The 11,257-nt window shown below is 52.8% G+C and overlaps 1 long non-coding RNA gene across 1 annotated transcript; it reads left to right on the top strand.

Moving 5' to 3' along the window:
• The first annotated feature begins 4,432 nt into the window (after positions 1-4,432).
• LOC123833359 lies at positions 4,433-10,853 on the top strand. The gene is made up of 3 exons (XR_006788219.1): positions 4,433-4,643; positions 8,307-8,424; positions 10,597-10,853. It is a non-coding gene; the product is annotated as an uncharacterized LOC123833359 (long non-coding RNA).
• Positions 10,854-11,257: the final 404 nt, after the last annotated feature.

Here is an 11,257-nt window from a genome sequence, read left to right as displayed (position 1 = left end):
GTACCTCGATTCCCTAGGACTGCATGACTACACACCACAAACTGGCCTTCTGAAAACACGGAAATTTATTTCCTCAAAGTACTGGAAGCTAGGGGTCTGAAATCAAGGCCTCAGCAGGGCCACGCTCACCTCCAGACTGGGTAGAGTCCTATTTTTCTTTTCCTAGAGTCCTACCCTCAGGTAGCTGGCAGTCCTTGGCATTCCTTGGCTTTCAGGGACATCATTCCAACCTTTGCCTCTGTTGGCACATGGCATTCTCCCAGTGTCCCTGTCCTCACATGGCATTCTCCTGAGTTTAAGGACACCAGTCACAGCGGGCCCCGGGCCCACTGTGCACTGCTTAACTTGAGTGCGCCTGCCCTGCAGAAGAACCTGTTTCCAAATAAGGCCATATTCACAGGTACTAGGGATTAGGACTTCACAACATCTCTTTTAGGGAAAACAATTCAACCCATAATGCATGGTGAGAGGAGATGGGAGGAGGCAGTCAACGCAGGGCACCCCACTGTGTGCCTGTGAGGGGCAGGTTGACAGTCCCTCTATCAGGAGCATCAAAAACATTCATATCCTTTCCTTCTTAAATCCTCACCCGAGGATATGTTTTTATTGATTAGCTGGAAAGAGGGAGAGAAAGAAGCGTCGGTGTGAAACAGGAGCACCCATCAGCTGCCTCTCGTGCGCACCTGACTGAGGAGCGAGCCCGAAACCTCTTGGTGTACGAGACAAGGCTCCGGCCAGCGGAGCCACCTGGCCAGGGCGACATGCGTGCCCTTTAGTCCAGTGACCTCTTCTAGGAGGTCGTCAAAATGTGGGTAAGACTGCGCACAGAAACATCCATCTCAATACTGTGTGTAAATAACTCATCACCAGGAACAGTGTCCGTGTCCAGCAGCTAGGGATGGTTATTAAAATAAGGCATGTCCACGCGAGGGGATGTCATGTGGCCTCTAGAAACGACATTTCCAGGAAAAAAAAAAACAGGGAAGATGAACTGAAAGGATATCTTTATTATGTTGTCAACTTTGTAGAAATATACAGGGGAGGAAAAAAACAACATAATGTTCATATCCCCCACCCCTTTGACGGAGGAACGATGAGTGATTTTGTTATTTTAAAAAATTATGGCATTACATAAGTTCTCTGCATTGACATTATAGCCAAGGAGGAAAAAAAACTAATGATATTTTAAAAATAGATACATAAATTGTTTCCTGGAGTATACCTTCCAGGGCATTCTGACTGGGAGGAGGGCAGCAGCTGCTGGGTGTCCGGCTGATTTCTGTGCTTACAAGCCACGGCCATCACCACCCTGGAGTTTTTCATCACGTACTCGGGTGTCTACTCACATCAGAATTACCCATGATGCCTGTTTTAAAATGCAGAATTCTAGGCCCCACCCCAGACCTACTAAACCAGGATCCCTGGGTGAGGGCCTAGGAATTTGCATGCTCACAGGCTCTGCACACTTGAGACTGAACTCCCCCTGCCTCACAGGCTGTGGGTAACCCACTCCTCGGTCACCCAGGGTGGTTTGTCACCCCAGTCATCTGTGCCCTGTCCGCCTACACTGGGCTTTGAAGAGTAAAACCAAATAAACAGAGAAGTTATTCTCTTCATAAAGCCCATTTGTGGTTCTCCTACCTAAGACAGAAAGCTGCAGAACACAAGACTCAAAAGAAGAGAAAATTTGTTATTGTGTTTTATTTTGGAATCCAGTAACAGCATTTCTTCATTTATGTCTACTACTGAAAATGGGTTCACATTCTCAGACTCTGCCCTAGTCTGGGGTTCAGAAAGTTGCAGGGAGACATCAGCCCCCAATGAAAGCTTTGCCCATTAACAAGGGGGGATTTCATGTGCAGGCAGTTGAAAATGGTAATTATACACGTGACTTCTTCTAACTCACGTCTTTGAGGTTTCCTTTATTGCCTGGCTTTGGGGAGCAGTATCAGAGGGCAGACGCTGGTAGAAAGGTCTGCGCTTTAAGGTGTGTCCTGGCTCAGGGCAGAGGTTGGCGGAGCAGGCCCTTCCTGCCCTGCGGTGCCGTGACTTGTCAAGACCCAAGGGAGTTGTGGCATGCATGGAGGGGGCCCAACAGCTGTGCAATTAGCCACCTCATCAGCAGGTGAAACTCAACACCGCAAAGAGGCAACAATTCAAGGTATCAGTCCATACTTGTTGTTTCCGGAGTTGGTCATAGGCTCCGAGGTGAGCCATCCTGAGCATGAAATACCTGCCTATGTGTGGGAGCAGTCAGAAAACAGAACCAGAATGGCAGCTGGGAAATTGTGCATCTCACCTCCTGGAAGGGGTCACATTATACTTTCTGCGCCTTTGCATGGCAGGCTTCAGGATGCCCTCCCCCTGAGCCCTGTTTCAGGGGGCAGGAGGGCAAAAGGGGGTAGGCTCTGGAGCACCCAACGTGCTGGGCACCTGAATAACACCTTCCATTTGTGCTTGGTCATCATCCCCAGCACCTGGCGGGAGTTGGCTCTCCCTGCGGTGTGAAGGAGACCTGGATAGGCCGGGTTGTTTTCTGCTCAGCAGCTCAGGATGGTCCTGGGCAGTCAGAGGCTGAAAGCCCAGCTCTGAGAGTCTGGGGCACAGGACCCAAAGTCAGGCCTGCTGCTCCTCCCAGGTGCCCCTCTTTCCTGCAGCACAGGGGGGAAGCAGAGAAAGGCAACTGAAAGGGTTAGGGCCCATCAAGGAGGGGAAAAATGCAAAAGGAAGCCCTGTATCTTTCACACAACATGTAATTAGCTCCCAGCAGAAGATGCCATAGATTCATAATGGGAGCCGACAGCGGGGGAGGAAGGCTCTGACAAGCATGAGATTTCTCGTGGGTTTTTAAATTTAATTTTTTAAAGGAACATGAACAGCTACAATTAAAATCATGGACCTTCAGTGAAGGTGCACCCCCAGCAACAAGCCAGATCATGCCACATCCGGTGCCCACCCAGGCAGGGTGATTGGGAAGGGCTTTCCGGCCTCAGAGCTCTCTCCTGGCCCCGGGGGCCAGCCATTTCTTGTCCCTGGTGACCCAGGGTGGGCCTGTCAGCAGCCCCTGCTCTGTCAGGCTGCCCCACAGCCCTCTCCTCTCCTTGACAACAGTCCCTGGAGTCACTGTAGCCTCCAGCCAGAAGCTCCCAGGGCAACGGTTCTGGAAGAACCCAGGCCTCCTTCCAAGGGCCCTGCCCTCAAGTACAGGCGCTGCGCCCTGGGAGGAAGGGAAGCACAGATGGGGGGGGAGGGTGAGGAGCCGCCGGGCAGGGTGGCTGCAGGTGGGCAGGTCTGGACGTCCGCCAGGACAAACGGGGCCAACCTTCTCCCAGGCACAAAGGGCTCTCTGTGAGGGACACACCCAGCCCCGTGTGCGCAATCTCGGAGGCTCAGGTTTCTTAACACGAAGCCCATTCCCAGACTGGCCTAGGTGTGGCCTGCCGGCTGAACCCTGCTGGGCAGGGTCCTGTGGAATCCTGGTGACCCATCTGGGTGACTTCAGTCCTCATTATGATCTGGCCTAAACATGAAGTTGGAGAGAGGCCTGGACAGGTAGCTCAGGTTTGCAGCACAGGGGCAGCTGCCCCTTCTTCCTTTGGGAAAGAGCCTTCCCAGGGTCACTCTACACACTCCCTGTGGGTGTCTGTGTCCAAATTTCCCCCTTTGTAAAATAAAGACACTGGTCATATTGGATTAGAGCTCACCCTAATGACCTCATTAACTATTATCTCTGAAAAGACCCTGTCTCCAAAACAGGTCACATTCTGAGGTGCTGGGGGTTAGGATTCCAACATATCTTTTGTGTTGGGGCAGGGGGTGGGCGGGGTGTGGAACACAGTTCAGCCAAAACACCATCTATAGGAAAGTGTAGGAAAGTATGGAGGAGAGGTGCTGGAAGTCTCCCGCCTCTGTGAGGTCTCCTGTGAACCGGTCTGGTGGAGCCTGGGTCACGTGCATATTCCCCACTGCAGGGGTTGGGAGGGACCCGAATTCCTGACTTATACCCTGGGGTGGGGGGCATGGGCCCTCTAATTTGGGATTTTCTCCAAACACGGGAAGAACATTCAAAGGATTCATGCAAAGGTGGCCACAAAGCACAGCAGAAACCGACTGTGCGGGTACTTTCAGGTTTTCTTTCTCCAAGGGGACCCGAGAGCAGAGAATGAGGAGCACGGCCTCCATTTCTACGTCTCCTTTCTAGTGCCTAGTGTTGTGCACTGCCCGCTGCAGGGACCAAAGGTCGATGACTGCAGAGGACACCTGGCAAATCTAGGTGACAGCAAAGAAGTAGCATTTGGTAAGCGTTCATGGCGTGGCAGGCGTTTTCTAAACTCCTTACACGCATTGCCACATTTAACTGTCACAACAGCTTTATGGAGTAGGGGTGATTGTGAGCTCTCTTTCACAGATGAGAAAACTGAGGTGCCGAGAAGTTAAGTAACTTAACTTAGTAGGTGGGAGAGCCAGGATTTGAATCCGCCAATTCTAGTCCGAGACCCAGAGCCTAACCACTGGGCTTCCTCCGCAGCCAGCCCACAGGCAAGGCAGGTGAGCGCCATCCAGCCGTTGCCCTGCTGACAGCCTGGGAGCTCGGCGGAACTACCCCAGGATGGCACGTACATTGTCTCACACTTGGAGCCCAGGTGGGTGTGATGTTGGCCTGAGGCACCCTGACAGGGTCCTGGGGAATCCTGGCAGGGAGGCGTGGAAAGAGGCAGGAGGGCAGGAGGAGGGGAGAATCCCCGGCTGGAGCTGCAGGGCCAGCCTGGGAGGCTCTGCCTGGCGGGGCTGAGCGGGACCTACGTCAGAGGACTGATTTCTGAACTTCCGGACTCAGCCTCAGCAGGGCTGGGGCTGAGGCTGGTCTTTCTGAGAGGGCAGGGAGGGCCCTAGCCGGCTCCTTGCCGGGGTACTGCCTGGAGGGGGCCCGAGATGCTCCCGAGGGTCCGTCCACAGTAACCCAGAGGAACAGCTGTGCCTCGGAGGGGCCAGGTGGCTGCCAGGGCAGACCGTCCACGCTGAGGTGCACGTGGAAGGTGGCTCAGGTACCTGCCACATGCCCAGTGGCAGAGACCTAGAACCTTTGTGCCTGCCGCAGAGGAGCCCTGGCCACTCCCTGCTCCTATGACTGTGGTTGTTGGAACATCGCTCTTTCTATCACCCTAGGAACAAAGGGTGGGAAAAGAAACAGAAGGAGGCAAAAATAGAAGGGACATGTTCCCACAGTCCCAAGCCTTACCCACCTGGATTTTTCTCTGTGGCCCTGGCCCATAGGACTGGGCCTCGGGCCTCCCACACTCCCAGTGGAGAGCATCATTTTAGGAGTGTGCATACCCCAGGGGGCTTGTCATTCACCAGTGAGATCCCCACCCTCTCCAGAAAGCTTCCTGGCAGCTTCCCTTTCCAGAGGAAAACAGGGTGAATGCTGCTGGGATTTTCTTAGAGAAGACAGAAGAGAAAGGTTAAAAGTCTTGTCCCTCCACAGCTTTGGTAATAAGGTCAGAATAGGGCAGTTTCTTATACACCAGCAGGACATTTTCAAAACACACAAGGTCACAAAAATAAAGACAAGGGAAGGAATAGGAACGATCCACTGGAGGTTTTTATTACAATGGGTGACTATGAAATACATAGTTTAAAAGTTCAGTTTAAGAAATGTTTGCAAACATCAACTGTGTTTGAGTTTCAGAACCAGATTAATCTTTGCAACAAGATGAAAAACACAAATGCCTTGCATGTGCCCTGATGTCTTAGTGTCTCCCCACAGATAAGAAGCAGAGAAGAAGGACATTCCTAGAATTTAAAGAATGAGGTAGGATCGGGGTTGCCAGATAAGACACAAGACGAATATAAGTTCCAACTATTGTATGGGGCGTATTTATACTGAAAACTCTGTTGTTTTTATCTGACATTCAGATTTAACTGGCTATCGTGTATTTTTATTTGCTCAATCTGGCAACCTTAGGTGGGCCTCATACGCACGCACCCCAGCAGGGGAAGAAGACAGAGGAGCAAAGTCTGGCAAAGAGGTTGGCAGGACTCCAAGGAGGCCCGGCCTGAGGCTGCAGGGCTGCTCAGTGGGGCCCTGGGAAAGGCTCTGGGGCTCCTCGGGGAGCTCCATCCCTCTGGGGGAACAGGTGGGCCCAACAGCTGCAGAAAGAAGCCTTGAAAACAACCTGAAAACAATTCGGTTTTCTCTAGGGAGTTGCCAGATGCAGGAGAAGCCAGACTCAGGATGGTGACATCTACAAGGACTCCAGGGCCCCAGACTAGATGGTGGCCCATCTCCAGCAGCTGGTGGGGGTGGGGGGTCACCCTGACCCCCAGGCTACAGTATCACTGTGACACACCTCAGCTGATCTTGTAAACTCCCCAGCCCAGGCGCTGACCTCTCCTTCGGGCCTGGTTGTGTCAGCCCCGCCTCACTGAATTCCCCTACATTCTCTGGGGCTGAGGTCATTGAATATCCCCAGCCGTTCCTGCCAGGACGGTGTGCCAGTCCAGGGGCATTAGGTGGGCAGCTAGTTATCTGTGTACTACCCACAGGTACCCTGGGAAGGGGAGGGTAAGTAACTTCTGCAGGAGCCCAAGGAAGCAAGTGGAGCCTACCTGGCTAGCTGCAGGGCCAGCACCCTGGAAGGCCCCCTGCTGTGCTAGCTCTGGTGGGGGTAGACCCTCCCCAGAGCCCTCCTCCCACTGCTGTGGGGAGGCTGTGGTTCTGTCCAGTTCCAGGGAACAGGGGGGAGGGAGGAAGGGAGGGAGAAGAAGGGGCAGGCCTGCCCCGACAAGTTTCAACTTGAATGTGGAAAGAGTGCTCACTGGAGTGTGGAGAAAGTGGGGAAGGACTGCCCATCAGCAGAGCATCTCTTGGATCATCTTTCGAGGTGCTTTTGGTCCCGTTTTTAACAGAGGGTGAAACAGGCCCAGAGAGGTTATAGAACTTTCCTCAGGTCACCCAGTAAGTGGATGAATAAGTCAGAAATTCCACCCAGAACCCTCTGACTCTAAAACCCGGGCCCAGTCTGTTCCTCTTTGCTGCCCGGGAAAAGTCTGGTATGGCTCAGGAGGAAATGTCTGCCGTCAACCCTGTGATTCCCCTGTCGTTCGGTGCTGGTCTCCCTCGCTCCCTCCGAGACTTGGCATGTGCCTGAAATCTCCACTAGACAACAATGCGGAGAGGAAATGGCCGGACTTCTCTGTTTCCACCCCAGGGCTCTCCTTCTGGGCTCTCAGCCCTCCTCGCACAGCGCGGGGCGAGCCCTGCAGCGCCAGGCCAGGGGTGATCTCAGCGCGCTGGGCATCGCCCCCAGTTCCTGCTTTTGCAAGTCTCGTTTGGTCATTTTTGACAGAGTGAAAACCAACCTCTGAAATCTAGCCCATGTGGTTGGTTCACTTTGATAAAGCTGTGGGATCTAGGCCCCCATGATGTCACCTCCCTGCCTCCCAAGGGATGCTAGATGCTGTCCCTGCCCCCTTAGCCCTTCTCAGATCTCTCCACACAGAGGAGGGCGAGTCCTCCTTATCTCCCCCGGTTGGTCTCGGTATTTCTCATGCTCTCTGACACTCCCGCCACCTTGGGGTGCTACTCCTCCCCCTCAACACCTCACAGCTTGAAGGTGACGAGAAACTTTCAGGTGAGTGTGGTGGGGAGAGACTGGGGGTGGGATCGGGGAAGGCTGGAGGAGAGATAGCTGGGAGGGAAGGGAGAGTGTCTTCTGACCGTGAACTGTGAACTTCATCTATTTGCCCCTGCAGTCTGTTGGCTGGCTGGGGGAGCATGGAGGGAGGCGGAGGCCAGGCATCCTGGGTCCCAGGCAGCCCAGCTCTGGGCTCCAAGTCTATTCAAAGAGTCACAGTCTCTCAACAAAAAGCCGTTAAAAAGGAATCAGGCTCTGCTTGCCCCTCCTGTGCCGAGGAGGCACTCTAGCATTTCTCAGAATTGTCTTTCTTCTGTCAAATTGTTTAGCTCCTCCACGTCTCCAGAAACATCCAACCAACTGAATGTCTTTAAAAAAATTTTTTTAATTTATTTATTTTTAGAGAGAGGGGAAGGGAGGGAGAGAGGGGAAGGGAGGGAGGGAGGGAGGGAGAGAAACATGGTTGCCACTCTTACGTACCTTGACTGGGAACCAAACCCAAAACCCAGGTGTGTGCCCTGGCTAGGACTCCAGCTGGTGACCTTTCACTTGTGGGACAATGCCCCACCCACTGAGACACACCGGTCTGGACACAGAGTCTTCTTGGTTCGAATCCTGGTTCCAAAATGATCAGACTGGGGCACATTACTTCATTCTTCTTTGCCTCAGATCCCTCGCCTCCGACGTGGGCATGAGAGTCCCCGCTGCCTGGGCTGCTGTGAGGAGGAGGATGTTCATCATAAAAGAGTGAAAATCGCACCTGGCGCATGGCAGGCACCCTGAGACTGTGAGTAGTTAACACCTACTACTTATGATTATTCTTTCTCCCCTTCCCTTCCCTCCTGCACCTCCAGCCCAGTCTTCATTCAGGCTCTAGTCTCCCAAAGCTTGGCGGCGGGCTGGCTTGGCAGAGCCGCGGTGAGAGGGTGCATGTCAGTGGGTTGGACCGCTGCAGCCTGTCACACAGAAATGAGCCTGTGCCTGATGTCAGAAAAGGTGTGGGGACCCCTACAGATGATTCTCAGATGGGAGGGAGCAGGTTGGCCTCCACGGCACTGGAATGGGTGAGGGACCTGGTAGCAAGAGCTTCTGCTTTAGGTGCAAACTGCTCGTTTCAGGGGGAAGTAGGCCAGAAGACTAGTGAGCGTGTCCAGATGGAGGCCGCAGTCTGCATACACATGCACCCAGGCTCCAGTGTGTTGGCTTTCGGCTCCCCCAAAGCGATGTTCATGTCCTAGCCCCTCAAACCTATGAGTGCAGCCTTATTTTGAAAAGGGTCTTTGCAGATGTAATTAATCAAGACTCCACAATGAGAGCCTCCTGGATTATCCAGGTGTGTCCTATAAGAGCCCAAGGGAACTCACAGATACAGAGAGGGCCACGTGAGGACAAAGGCAGAGATGGGAGTTATGCAGCCGAAACCCAAAAAAAGCCTGGAGCCCCAGGAGCTGGAAGAGGCAAGGAAGGGAGGCTCCAGAGAGAGTGCAGCACCTGCTGGCACCCTGACCTTGGGTTTCTGGCTCCCAGACCTGTGAGTGAATAAATTTGTTTTTTAAGCCACTCAATTTGTGGTAATTTGTTACAACAGCTACAGGAAACCAATACAAGGAGCAAATGCAACCCTCTCCCGGAAGGGAAAAAATAGGGGGGCTGTGGTCGAAGTGGAAAAGGCAGACAAGTGGAAGTCGAGGGGTCAGTGAAGGACCGTCCTGGAGTTTGCTGCGTGTGACGGTGCAGGCTGTGCACGGCACAACAGGGGGTGCCGTCTGCAGCGTAGGTGTAGATGTGGGTATTTGTTGCCTGGTTTTTTCCTGCAGGGGCAGTAAGGTGTCTTGGGGAACCTTGTTGGTTTTGGGAGAGAAACATCTAGACAGTGGCGTGCAATAGAACTTTCTGCAGGGATGGAAATGTGATGTCTGGGCAAGAAAATGGAAGCTCAGGACTGTCTGATGCAAGACTGAGTAGCCAGAAGGCTGGCTGCTATTCATCTAATATGGTTCAGAGGCCCCTCTGCAGCTGCCCTTGTTGTTGGATCCAGTGAGAGGGTCAAAGGGGGGCTGAGGTGGCAGTTGGAGGTGTGCCAGAGGGTCTGAGCAATGTCCGGCCAGATGGGAGCAAGGCCCGCCAGGCGAAGGAGGGAGGGAAAGGTGTACCCGAGCAGGTTAGAGATTGCTCTCCAAATTGCTGGACTGCCCCCCTTAGCAGCCCTTCCTAAGTCTGCCGCTCATGAAGTTAGCTAAATTCTTTTGAACCTATTTGTGTTCTCAGCTCTCAGTTTGAAATAATGAATATTAATAGGGAGATAATCACAGAGATGGACGGGGTGTCGGTCCAGGGGCTCCTGGGCTGTAGGGTCACTTGCTTCTGACAAGGGGGCTTTTGGGAAACAGGCATGTTTAGGCTCCCAGACAACTCTGCTGGGGGAAGTGGGAGCCCTCGCTGCCTCTGCCGCCCCACGTCACCTGAGTGCAGCTGCACGGTGACATCAAGACTCCTGTTTTAACGGTCAGAGGGCAGGACATGTGTTCAGCTGTGGCTTCATCCCTTGAAGGGACCTGAAGACTTCTCTGAGGCGGGAGAACCACAGCTGTAGGTATTTGTACTTGGGAATTGAGGTCTAAGATGTCATTCGGTGATCATCACACTTGCTCCTTCTTCTGTTGGCAAGCAATGAGGGCGGATTTACAGGAGACGTTTAGGCGTGAGGCCTAGCCAGAGGGCAAGGGCCTGGCTCCTCCAGCCCCATCCATGTCACCTGGGAGCTCATTAGCAAGGCAGACGCTCAGACCCGCCTCACATGTGTGAAATCAAACGGGGTTGTAACGGGATCTCCAGGTGAACTGGGTGCACAGCAAAGCCCGAGAAGCACTGAGGAGCTAGCACAAGGCCCCTTACTTGGCATTGAGTTAATAGACTTCTCTTGAATTCTTTAACAGCCGAACTGACCTTGTTGTTTCAGAATTTTGTTGGCTTCACCACCCTGGAGAAACTTCCTTGAAACATAAATCTGTCAAAAGAGGTTTCAAATACAATGACCCCACATGGAATTCCCTCTGGTGCAGTGGCTGTTCTGAAAGCTGAGGGTCGAATATGTTCCACACCCCCGATCTTCAGGTGGGTGTCACCTTGGGAGCGGGGTGTGGTGCAGAACCTCCTTTCAGGGCCTGCGCCGAAGCTTGGTTCTGAACCTGTGCCCACTTCTCCTGCCACACCTGAGAGGACACGCCCCGCCCTGTGAGAATGGTTGTAGTACGTCCACCCTTACCTGTGGCTTCCCCACACCAAAGCCTAGTAAGGAGGTGGTCCCTTTCAGAACTGGTCTGAAGGGAGCCAGGAGCCCATGGCGGACACCAGAAAACTATACAAACCTCTTCTCAAAGGGCTTGAAGAGATAGAACATCACACAGTTGGACAGTGGTATTAGCGAGTCTACAACATCCATACAGCAAGAGATGGAGCTGTTTTAAAATGATAACTTTAGGAGATTATTAATTGAACAAAAAGGAGTGCAAAATAGAATGTTAGTGAATTTTCAAAAAAAGCATATCTATATGCATAGAGAAACCTATGGATAAGTATATTCCTAAATCTATGGTGTCAGTGCTCTTTAGCCAAAGGCC

This window comes from Phyllostomus hastatus, unplaced genomic scaffold, assembly GCF_019186645.2.
Source record: "Phyllostomus hastatus isolate PE091 unplaced genomic scaffold, TTU_PhHast_1.1 phas_scaffold_21, whole genome shotgun sequence".
NCBI lineage: Eukaryota > Metazoa > Chordata > Mammalia > Chiroptera > Phyllostomidae > Phyllostomus > Phyllostomus hastatus.
Note: the sequence above shows the minus strand (reverse complement) of the source record. Positions and strands in the feature narration are given on the sequence as shown.